The following is an 11,621-nucleotide window of genomic DNA, read 5'->3' on the forward strand; positions in this document are numbered from 1 at the left end:
CAGACATATGATACATAAAACTGTAGGAAAGCGTCATAGACTTGAACAAGGATAATGAAGGCACCTCTCAAAGTATAAAAGAACTATTATTTTACTCTTTTAAAAGCACTGAAGCATTTTCCCCTTTTTGGTTTTTTTGTGGTTTTTAAACTTCATTTTTCATTACATTTTTCAGACAATCATGCTAAGCTGTCTCAAGAACACCCACGCTTCGGGAAGGAGGTTCTCCTCCATGACCCCTCTGGTTGACATCGAGCTACACATCTGCAATAAAAAGTTTGGTCCTTTGGTCCCCAAATAGCTAAAGGAATAATAGAGATGCTCATTGGCATCTTCCTAGCTGTCCCCTGGGAACCATCCCGGCCACACAGCTTGCCCTAGCCTGCCCCAGCCTGCCCCAGTTTGCCCTAGAGCCCTCAGGCTAGAAAAGCTCTGGGGATCAGTAAGCTGCGTTTCTTCCTGATTCTCAGCCCTTCAGCATCCCCATCTGGTCTCAAGTTATTTTGTTGAGAAGATGCCATTTTTTGTGCTCCCCCCCCCCCCCATTTTTCTTCATTGTCTTCTTCTTTACGTCATATATATTTTCCCCAAGCACGTGCCCTCTGAATCTCACAGATACTATACTTTCCTTAAGGAAATATTAGTTCACTGAGTGTCTGGAGTCCTCAGCTTGATTGATATTGGCTGATACGTCAAAAGTTCTCATTTTCAAATAGAGAGAGAGAGGTTTGTTTTTTAATGTAGCCCATTAAGCATCCTGCCCTGCACGTGTCCTGGTCTTCCCCCCGGGGTGAGGGGAGAGACCTGTAGGTGCACCGGAAGGGCGATTGGCGTCTCTGGGCCGCTTCTGCTGCACTTTGAGACTCTCATGCCCCCCCCCCACCCCCCCCCCCCCGGAAGACGTTCACGGCCTGGCTGACGGTTTGCACGCTGGCTGGGAGGTTGGAGCTCACAGAGCCTTTTCTCTGTTGCTGGGGGATCAATGGAAGTTGCTGAGGAAAGGCCTGTCTTATCTGACCATAGTTGGCACAATAGGCCGTGGGACCTGAATACTTTTGATTCCAGTAGCCTGCTGCAGGGAGCCTGTGGTGGTGGGCCTCTGTGCTGGGTAGGGGGGTAGGGATACCAGTGGGAAACTGTTTCCACAGTAGCTTGCCCACTGGCCTGTTGGGAGGCCCGTGAAGCCAGTCACCCCAGTAGGGGATGGGGCGCTAGGCACGCACAGCTGGTGAAGTGATGCCCGGAGAGGTGCTGCCGCCTGAAGCTGGGGTTACGGTGAGGCTGCCAGGACGTTCATCTTGAGGGCCACCATCTGTTGCATCTGAGCAGCAGTGAAGGCAGCCATGGGGTTCAGGTGGCCATCCGGCACAAATGACGCCATCAGTGCCTCTCGCTGCTGTATCAGTGCTGGTGTGTGGGTGCTGGGAGCCCCAAATGGGATGGCCATGGGGTTGAACATGCCCACCTGGCCAGTTATCTGCTGCATTTTTAGCATCATGTACTCTTGTCAGTGTGGCAAGATTGACCACCAGACTGGATGAGGCTCCTAGAATAGTCTAGCTCTTTCTTTCTTTCTTTCTTTCTTTCTTTCTTTCTTTCTTTTTTTTATGTGTTTTTAACACTAAGAAAATTCTCTGGGAGCTTCCTCCATTTGATTGATTTGATCTCTGGTACTGGCCATTTTTCTCTTCTGCCTGTTAGTTAAAATAGTTTTAATTTTACCTTGCCAAATTTATTTGCAGCTTATAGGAAATCAAATTCTTTTTATAAGAGAAATATTATCCTAACCACTCTGATGAAATTATTTATACTTACATAAAGTCTTTGTCTTTCTTATTAATTCTGTCACTTCAGCTGTTAATTCTTTAGTTTGTTAATTTTGGAACTTAAATTAATGTTCTAATTTTTTTCTGAACCTTATTCTTTTCTCCAGATTTTCAAAAAGATGGTCTTTGAGGAATTGCCTTCACACTTTCTGTGTTTCTCTGTGTATTTTAAGGAGAGGGGAATGGTATTTCTTAGAGTTCCTGGCCAGCTTGTTTCAGGCTGGGCTCTACCAATGGTTGGAGGAGGAGAAGGCGGGTTGATATCAGCATTAATACAGCAGTAGCTAACACCAATTCAAGAGCAAGCCTCTTTTCCACAGTAGTCAGAGTCGGCTCCTTGTCTTCCTTGGTGGTCTTGTTAATCCCACCTGGAACTTTTTGCGGGGTTCATACTTTACCTTGGGTGGTTCCTTCCCCATGTTGCCTATCAATGGTGGGGCCGCTTATCAAGGTCTAGGTACAGCTCTGCTACCTCTCCTTTCATTGTGGGTTCCAGGAAATAAGCCCCTCCCTTTTGTGCCTCAGACCTGCAGATCATAGCTCTTTCCTGTAGTTACTAACATCCGAGTGACCTCACTATTTCCCTTTTGCTCTCATAGGCCTTCCAATACCCATGTAACCAATTCTCTGTATTAAATTTTCTGTAAAATACCTTAAATGGTTTCTTTTTTCCTTATTGGCCTTTGAATATGTTCTTATTTGTCTTTGGAAACTTATTATATAGAGTTGCCAGATAAAATAGAAGATACAATATTTAGTATATACTTACAGTGAGAAATTAGTAATTGCCTATCTGAAATGTAAATTGAACTGAATGTCCTAAATATTTATTTCTTAAATCTGACAGCACTATGATTATATTCTCTACCAACCTGCTCCTTTGGTTATGGTACATTATGGTTTGGAATATGCCACTGAGAGAGATGTGCTGTTGCTGGTCTTCTGTAGGAGGTTTCTCACCTTGAGGGATGTATCCACCTGAAGCATCGTTATCCCTATCCAGTTCTACTGCCAGCACTCATTGCCTTAGACTAGGAACAAATGAAGACGCTGCTGCAAAACAGCACACTTTGGGTTTAGGGAGCCATACTGTGTTGAAATTCATCATATGAAGTCATTAATGTTAACTGACAGTTTTCTTAAAATAATCCATGTGGGTTTGTCTTGAGTAATTTTTTATTTGAAGATTTATAGTCTATTTTTCTTCCATTCAATTGAGCTAAATGTGTGCATCTGTTTATTGGATAATTCCTATGTGAAAATATTAAAACATTTAACTTACTGATCTCTAAATAAAGTAGGTCACATATGTCTGCTACCTTTTCCTGTAATTCTGTTGAAGGTAACTACTTAAATTTCCATTTTTCTTTTTAATTAAGAGAAACAAATGAAAGATAAACACACAGCTTGTGATTAATGTGGGACCTTGAATTTAATCAGTCATGAAAGGAATTTTTGGACTTCATGTGCAAGACCTAACAGATATAATGGCACATCTACTCAGAATCAGGAAGCAGATTTAATTAGACAATTAGTATTTTCTATCTCAGTTCCCATTTTGATTGTCTTCCCTATTACTCTGGATTTCAAAAGATTTCACTCATGATATGCCAACATTTAGTTAAATCCTTTCCTTACTCCATGGATTAAACTTCCTTGGAGTCAGCTTAAACTAAATACCTGATTCTGCTAAAACAAGGTTACATATCATTACATTTTTATAATATCTTTATATGTGTTTTCTACATGTGGCAAAATATATGAATAGTCAGTCAGGATACTTTGGTAGTACAAGTTAAAGTTATAGGAACAGTTTATTTTGATACAGAGAAGGAAAGATTGAAATCATCTTTGTAAATATGAGATCAAGTCCATTAAAAATAACTTTAAATGAATAAAGAAAAATAAGAGTCTGGTTTTTATTAATTCTTTTTTTTCATAACTTATAGAAAAATCTAAGAGAATAATTCATCCACTGTCCTATTTATACTCATGTTCAAAGGGAGTTATTGTCCAACTTAAACTAGTGAATGTATAAAATCAATGTACAGAAATCAGTTGCATTTCTATACACCAATAATGAAGCAACAGAAAGAGAAATCAAGGAATTGATCCCATTTATAATTGCAACCAAACCATAAAATACCTAGGAATAAACCTAATCAAAGAGGTGAAAAATCTGCATGCTGAAAACTATTATGAAAGGTTATGAAAGAAATTAAAGAAGACACAAATAAATTGAAAAAACATTCCATGCCCAAGCATTGGAAGAACAAATATTGTTAAAATGTTGATACAAAGCAACTTACACATTCAATGCAACCCAGTCAAAATAACACTAGCATTCTTCACAGAGCTAGAACAAACAATACAAAAATGTGTATGGAACCACAAAAGACCCCAGATAGCTGAAGCAATGTTGAAAAAGAAAAAATAAAAAAAAGGTGGAGGCATCACAATTCCAGACTTCAAGCTGTATTATACAAAGCTGTAATCATCAAGACAGTATGGTACTGGCACAAAAACACACACATAGATCAGTGAAACAGAATAGAGAACCTAGAATTGGACCCACAAACGTATGGCCAACTAATCTTTGACAAAGCAGGAAAGAATATCCAGTGGAAAAATGACAGTCTCTTCCACAAATGGTATTGGGAAAACTGGACAGCAAGTGCGGAAGAATGAACCTGGACCACTTTCTTACACCATACACAAAAATAAATTCAAAATGGATAAAAGACCTAAATGTTGAGACAGGAAACTGTCAAAACCCTAGAGAAAAAAACATGCAGCAACCTCTTTGACCTCTGCCACAGCAACTTCTTACTAGACATGTCCTGAGAGGCAAAGGAAACAAAAGCAAAAATGAACTATTGGGACCTCATCAAGATAAAAAGCTTCTGCACAATGAAAGAAATGATCACCAAAACTAAAAGGCAACCAGCAGAATGGAAGAAGATATTTTCAAATGACATATTGCATAAAGAGTTAGTATTTAAAATCTATAAATAACTTATCAAATTCAACACCCAGAAAACAAATAATCCTGTGATGAAATGGGCAAAAGACATGAACAGACAGTCTTCTCCAAAGAAGACATCCAGATGGCAAACAGACACATGAAAAAATGATCAACATCACTCATCATCAGGGAAATACAAATCAAAACCACAATGAGATACCACCTCACACCTGTCAGAATAGCTAACATTAACAACTCAGGAAACAGATGTTGGTGAGGATGAAGAGAAAGGGGAACACTTTTGAACTGTTGGTGTGAATGCAAACTGGGGCAGCCAGTCTGGAAAACAGTATGGAGGTTCCTCAAAAAATTCAAAATAAAGCTACCCTATGACCCAGCGATTGTACTACTAGGTATTTATCCATAGGATACAAAAATGCTGATTGGAAGGGGCACTTGCACTCCAACGTTTATAGCAGCACTATTGACAATAGCCAAAGTATGGAAAGAGCCCAAATGTCCATCGATAGATGAATGGATAAAGAAAATATGGTGTATGTATATACAATGGAATATTACTCAGAGAATGAAATCTTGCCATTTACAACAACATGGATGGAACCAGAAAGGATTATTCTAAGTGAAATAGATCAGTCAGAGAAAGACAAATATTATGATTTCACTCATATGTGGAATTTAAGAAACAAAACAGATGAACATAGTGGAAGGGAAGGAACAATAAGATAAAAACAGAGGGACCATAAAATACTTAAATACAGAGAACAAACTTAGGGTTGCTGGAGGGGTGTTGGGTAGGGAATGCACTAAACAGGTGATGGACATCAAGGAGGGCACTTTTTGGGATGAGCACTGGGTGTTAAATGTAAGTGATGAATCACTAAATTCTGCTCCTGAAACCATTATTGCACTATATATTAACTAACTTGGATTTAAATTTAAAAAAAAGTGAATGTATAGGAAACTAAATTATAAAAGAATGAATGCTAAACAATGAATGTTAACTACAGTTTATTGGAAAAAACTATATGTCTGATTTCTGTTCTATACAATCTATTACATGTTATATGCTATATTTTGTATCTAATTATTTCTAACAAATAAATTCATTTTATTTCTTGTTTACAGAGACATGGATGACTAAGACTCTATGAACAAAACCAAAAAAAAAATGTTCAAAGATGATAAATAATTCTGATACCTTTTCAGAAAGCATACTCTAAAACGGAAACAAATGTGTAGGATAAGCATCCGAGGAAAGAAAGAAAAGAATAGGCAAGAGGAAAAGTTAGACTGAAATACAGTCTTAAAGGGATCTGCTGAAGCCAAATAAATAACAGAGTCTGGGAGATCTCCTCAGAAGCATTCTACTTGATGGTGAGGGGGCTGGGCCTACATAATCATGTATCCACCAGTGATATGCATTGAAGGAGCAAGACCAGGAGTGAAATGATCCTCTCCGGCTGAGGACAATTTTCTAAGATGGCTAATAGCTGGAAGCACTTACACCAGCAAGGACTATATCTTTCAGTCCTGAAGGAAGTTCTGAACAGCAAATCACAGACAGCATCCACTAAAATGTCATAAAGGCCTTATTTGGCAAACCAACAAACATTGTGGTTACCAATTGGATAGACAATGGTGATCAAATGGAGTGAGTGACAGAAATAGGATAACTGAGGGGCACCTGGCTGGCTCAGTCAAAGGGGCATGTGACTCTTGATCGTAAGTCATGAGTTGGAGCCCCATGTTGGGTGTAGAGATTACTTAAAATTAAATAAATAAACTTAAAAAAAAGAATAAAATAAGAAAAATTGAAATTTCATCATGAATGAGGTAGAGAAAAAAGAAAAGCATGAGAAAAGCTGTTACACTTCTGAAAACCTAGTATGTTCTACTGCATTCTGGTTGAGCTCATAATGACTGGAGCGGGGGACATGGTTAAAGTTATATAACTCTATTTATGAGGTAAGTTATTGGAATTGTTAATTAGGACATTTTATAGAAGTTAAAAAAAAAACTTCAATGTGCTCTTGGGTGGCTCAGTTGGCTAAGCATCCTACTTAGGCTCAGGTCATGATCTCACATTTCATGAGTCTGAGCCTCGCATTGGGCTCTACATTGACAATGCTGAATCTGCCTGGCATTCTCTCTCTCTCTCTGTCCCTCCCCCAATTGCTCTCTAAATTAATTAATTAATCAATTAATTAAAAAAAAACTTAATGAAGTCAAATTCTTTGCACCTCTGATCTGTAGTTATGGGATTAGACCAATAAGAAAGCCAAACAAATAGACTTGAATAAGAATATCCATATACTAAATGTTTGATAGTGTCTAGCAGGTTCACGAATTACTTGTTGTGATAAGTCTTTCTGAAGATATAGGAGATAATTACGCAGGGGCTCTGTCTTTGAAAAGTTCCAACATACACACCTAGTTTTAAGGTCAGTGTTCACTTAGCCCTCCATGTGGACACTGATATTTCCCTTTCAAACACTGAAAATATATAAACCTTTATATTTAACTAGATTTCATTGTAGATCTATTTGGTCTCTTATCCTCGTCCTCCTCTAGGAAAGAACAGAACACACAAAGCATGTTGCCTAAAATTAGCTTATATTTCTCTGAACCTCACTAGAGAACTATCTTGTTATTTTATAGGTCGACCCTTCAAATAGTAAGATTTTTTTGAAACATCAAAAGTTCAATTGCTGAACTAGGTCCAAACAATTCTGATACTAATAGATTTAAAATGAAATTATTGTCATATACAACTATTTCCTCTAAGTTAAAAAATATCCATTTGGAAATATAGTTCACCTCATTTAATTATCTTACATAAATGAGATACAGGAATTAAGGTTACACAGTAAGTTAATTGAAGAAAGAAGACCAGAATGCAATTTGGTGGATATACATAAGCAGTGTGTTAATAGATGTTCAATAAATGTTAAAAAAGTATGTTCCTCAGTCATAAGCTATAACGTGTTTCCATTAAGCAATGTGGAGTAGGCTAATATGGAACATTTTTCTCACCTTATACCTCAAACATGTCATCTGTAACTTGGAAGAGAGAATAGTTTTATTATTGATGGGTAGAAAATAAAAATTTAATTAGATATTTCAAAACATAATATGAATTTAGAATAATATGAATTTTATGTGGTTTATAAAATAATATACTTTATTATCAACTGTATATTTTCTAGGGTTTATAGATTTTTCCAGGACAGTTAAGTAGCCTGAACTAGTAATGTATCCTATTTACAAATAAAACTTTTCCAAAATCTGTTTTTAAGGTATTCTTTGGGACTATCTTTACTTATTTGAAGATCAGTCAGAGGCATAAACTATTGATGGTTCCTAAATTCACATTTTAGAAAGAGAGATGGGGCCTACAGCAATCACACAGAGTTACTAGCTAAATAAAAAAGAGTCTTTTGCAGTTCTATATTGGACTGTTAACCAACAAGGTGAGGGCTATGATACCCTCTGTGTTTTGCTCTTTGGTTATTACAGTTAGGTATAGCACAGAAACATCAAACCCTATGCTAATTCTCTTCAAAGTGTACCTCTACAGTATATGTCATATTGTAATAAGTCCCTAGAAAAGGCTAAAGGAAGAAATTTCATATATATATGAAGTTATATTTGGCTTTTGGAACATTAATAAAGGTCTCATTTTAGGGCACCTGGGTGGCTTAGTCAGTTAAGCGTCCACTTCAGCTTAGGTCATGGCCTCACAGTTCGTGGATAAGAGCCCTGCATCAGGCTCTGTGCTGACAGCTCAGAGCCTGGAGCCTGCTTCAGATTCTGTGTCTCCCTGTATTTCTCCCCTTCCCCCACTCATGCTCTGTGTCTCTCTCTCTCTCTCAAAAATAAATAAACATTAAAAAAATAAAGGTCTCATTTCTTATAAAATAGTGCACAATGTAACAAATCCATCAAATGATTTGTATGTTTACTAATTACCTTTAAAAAAACTACAGAAATTTAAAAATTTCTAATAAAGAGCAAGTATAAATACATTAATAAGAAACAGAAAAGGGCCATCATTATTCTATGAATAAATTTAAGATGGCTTTATTTTTATATCACTTATGGTATGCTAATACTGTGAGTGTATTTATCTAGGTTTGAATAAAATATAATTATTTACTTTTCTTAAAGGGTATCACTGTAAAAGAGAATAAACATTAAACACATGTTGCTAGCCATACAGAGGGATCCTCACTTTTAGCTTTACAGGAAGGGAATATTAAAATTCTAAATTTTGGAATAAATTTTCTCTAGTGTAATTTGATATTGAAGAATAAGTTAATATATCTTTCTTGAGTTTGTTTATAGGGGGTTTGTAATGTCTATTGATAAACTGACTTTGCAAACATTCAAGCTTGCCAATTTGGCTTTCTCTTACTTTTTGGGCTCCTGTACAAGATTATTTAGTAATTTTTGTTTTAGTTTGTTTTTTTAATCTAGAACAATTTCGTTTTCCCTTCCAACAGTACCTAAGTCCGTGGGCCAGAGTATTTTCAATGTTGTTGTTACATGAGATTGAGACAAAAATAATTTCTCATACTTTTTGGTCCTGTGATTGTTAATGAATTCTAATTTCCAAAGGCCTTTGATGGTCTATCCTATTAAAAAAAAAAAGGAAAGAAAGGAAAAAGCCCTGTTAGAATTATGTTTAAGGAAGCATCACAGCAGGGCTGAGTTAAAACAGTGAGATCTGATTGTCCATTTACTGTCCTAGGGAGCAAAGTACACTTAATTGATCTTTTCTTTAGTTTCCTCATATGTAAGTGGTACAACTTCTTGTCTGAAAAAGATGCTGTAAGAATTAATGAGAAATTCCATTTAAGACACTTAGCTCTATGTCTGACAACTGGTAGGCATTTAAAAATGCTTGTTGTATTACTGTTGTCATTGCTCTGTTAAAAATATTCCTGACAATAGTTCAATTCCTCTCATGAAAAAAGTAAATGACCAGGAAAAACTTCTGAATACAGATCTGAAAAGAAGATGCAAAAATTGACCCAATGTATTTTCATATGGCAAAATGTATTTTATACTTGACACCAATGCGAGTGCAAGCATTCTAATTACCAAGTGCATTGTACCCTTTGACATTTCAAAAATAAAAGCTTATAGACAATTACAGATTAGCTGATAATCCTTTAAAGTGAAACTTTGGCTCTTTTGCCCTTCTCAGTCTCCATTATAGATTGTTTAGAGGATTGGATGAAGCCATGAGGATAAACAAACTATAGAAAATCTATATTAATATACAAATTCCTATAGTAAAACCTGAGTGATTATCAAACTGTTTAGACAATTTTCATGAGTTATCACTGGGCACAAAAAATGTGCTAGTTCTATCAGAATTCTTTTAGGTGGCAGACTGTCACCTTTTTAGGTGATCTCTTTTCAGGGAAAAAAAAATGCAACCAAAAGATTTGAGCATTCGGCGTTTCTCAGAAAGGCCTTCTGAATCTCTTGCCTTCTGTTTTCTCTAAACACATGAAAGAACTTAAAAAGTACATAGTGACTTAAAGGATCACATTACAAGGCAATAAATTAAATATTTATATTTCTCTTCTTAAAATGCATGCCTTGGTCCTAACACACGTAACACGTGCACGTGCGCGCGCGCGCGCGCACACACACACACACACACACACACACACACACACACACCAGAAAAGCCAAGATAAATTTTCTGTCTGAATTAAACTCTGTAAGAGAGGAATCTTAAGAACAGTATGTCTGGAATTGTATAACTAGGTCCCTTATTTTTTGTTGAGAAAAGCTTATTATAGATCATCAGAGGTTTGGGTCCTATATCAGAATACTGGTAAATATGAGAGACACTAACAATTTATCTGAAGAGATAACACAAGGAATCTTATTTTAATCACTAGCAAGCAGTATCAGCTATTCTTTGAGTAATAACTTCTCCCCAGATTTCACATGTAAAATCAAATTTCATTTTCATCCTTAACTGTACTTCTATCTCCTATCTATGCTAAAGAGTGCTTTCTGCTCTGTAATTTTTGGTCATATTGGCATCAATCACTATACAATTTTGTCTACAATATTCGCTCTGAATCTTTTATTCTATTGCAAATTAAACTTAGATTTCATGAACATCATAGTATGCATTTTCCTCTTCAAAGCACCTGTGAGCTCACATGTGCACATATACCCATGTGTGGTTCTATGTGTGTGTGTGTGTGTTCACTGTAGCAGTGTCAGTTTAAAAGCATGATTTCTTGAAAACAATGCACATGCACAAAGCCCAGGCAAAAAATAGGGAGGAAGAAAAAGATGATGCATTGATTAATGGTATAAAAGTCTTTAAAACATGGCTTCATCACTGACAGAAATAAGGAAGTGGCAAAGTCAGTTTTTAAGTGAAGTTGAGGCATTTGATACTATGGGTGTTAAGGTTGAATTGACTAAGATATTGGCAACGAAATAGTGTTTCCCCTCTTAGTTCCCTTTATTTCTACGTTTGATCAACTTGGCATTTCTTTATGCATCTACACAATATAGATTCTATGCTCACAGAATAATAGACAGATACTCTTTAATAAACAATTTGAGTGAATAATTTTGACAGACTGTCATAATACAAGATACTGTCCTGCATTATGGTAAGCATTTGGCTGCTACACACAATTATTAGCGTTTTCTATTTATTAGAGTTCTCTATTTAAAAAAGTACCACCTCTTTTCTATAAACTTATTTAAAACCCAGTCATTACTACATAATGAAAAATAACCTTTTCTGGTGATTTAGTAAAGTGGAA

The 11,621-nt window shown here is 36.4% G+C and overlaps 1 pseudogene; it reads right to left on the reverse strand.

The window, feature by feature from the left end:
* Window positions 1–866: 866 nt before the first annotated feature.
* Window positions 867–2,813, reverse strand: LOC125166471 (CUGBP Elav-like family member 4; annotated as a pseudogene).
* Between the last annotated feature and the right edge of the window lie 8,808 nt (window positions 2,814–11,621).

This window comes from Prionailurus viverrinus, chromosome B2 (genome assembly GCF_022837055.1).
Source record: "Prionailurus viverrinus isolate Anna chromosome B2, UM_Priviv_1.0, whole genome shotgun sequence".
NCBI classification, from domain to species: domain Eukaryota; kingdom Metazoa; phylum Chordata; class Mammalia; order Carnivora; family Felidae; genus Prionailurus; species Prionailurus viverrinus.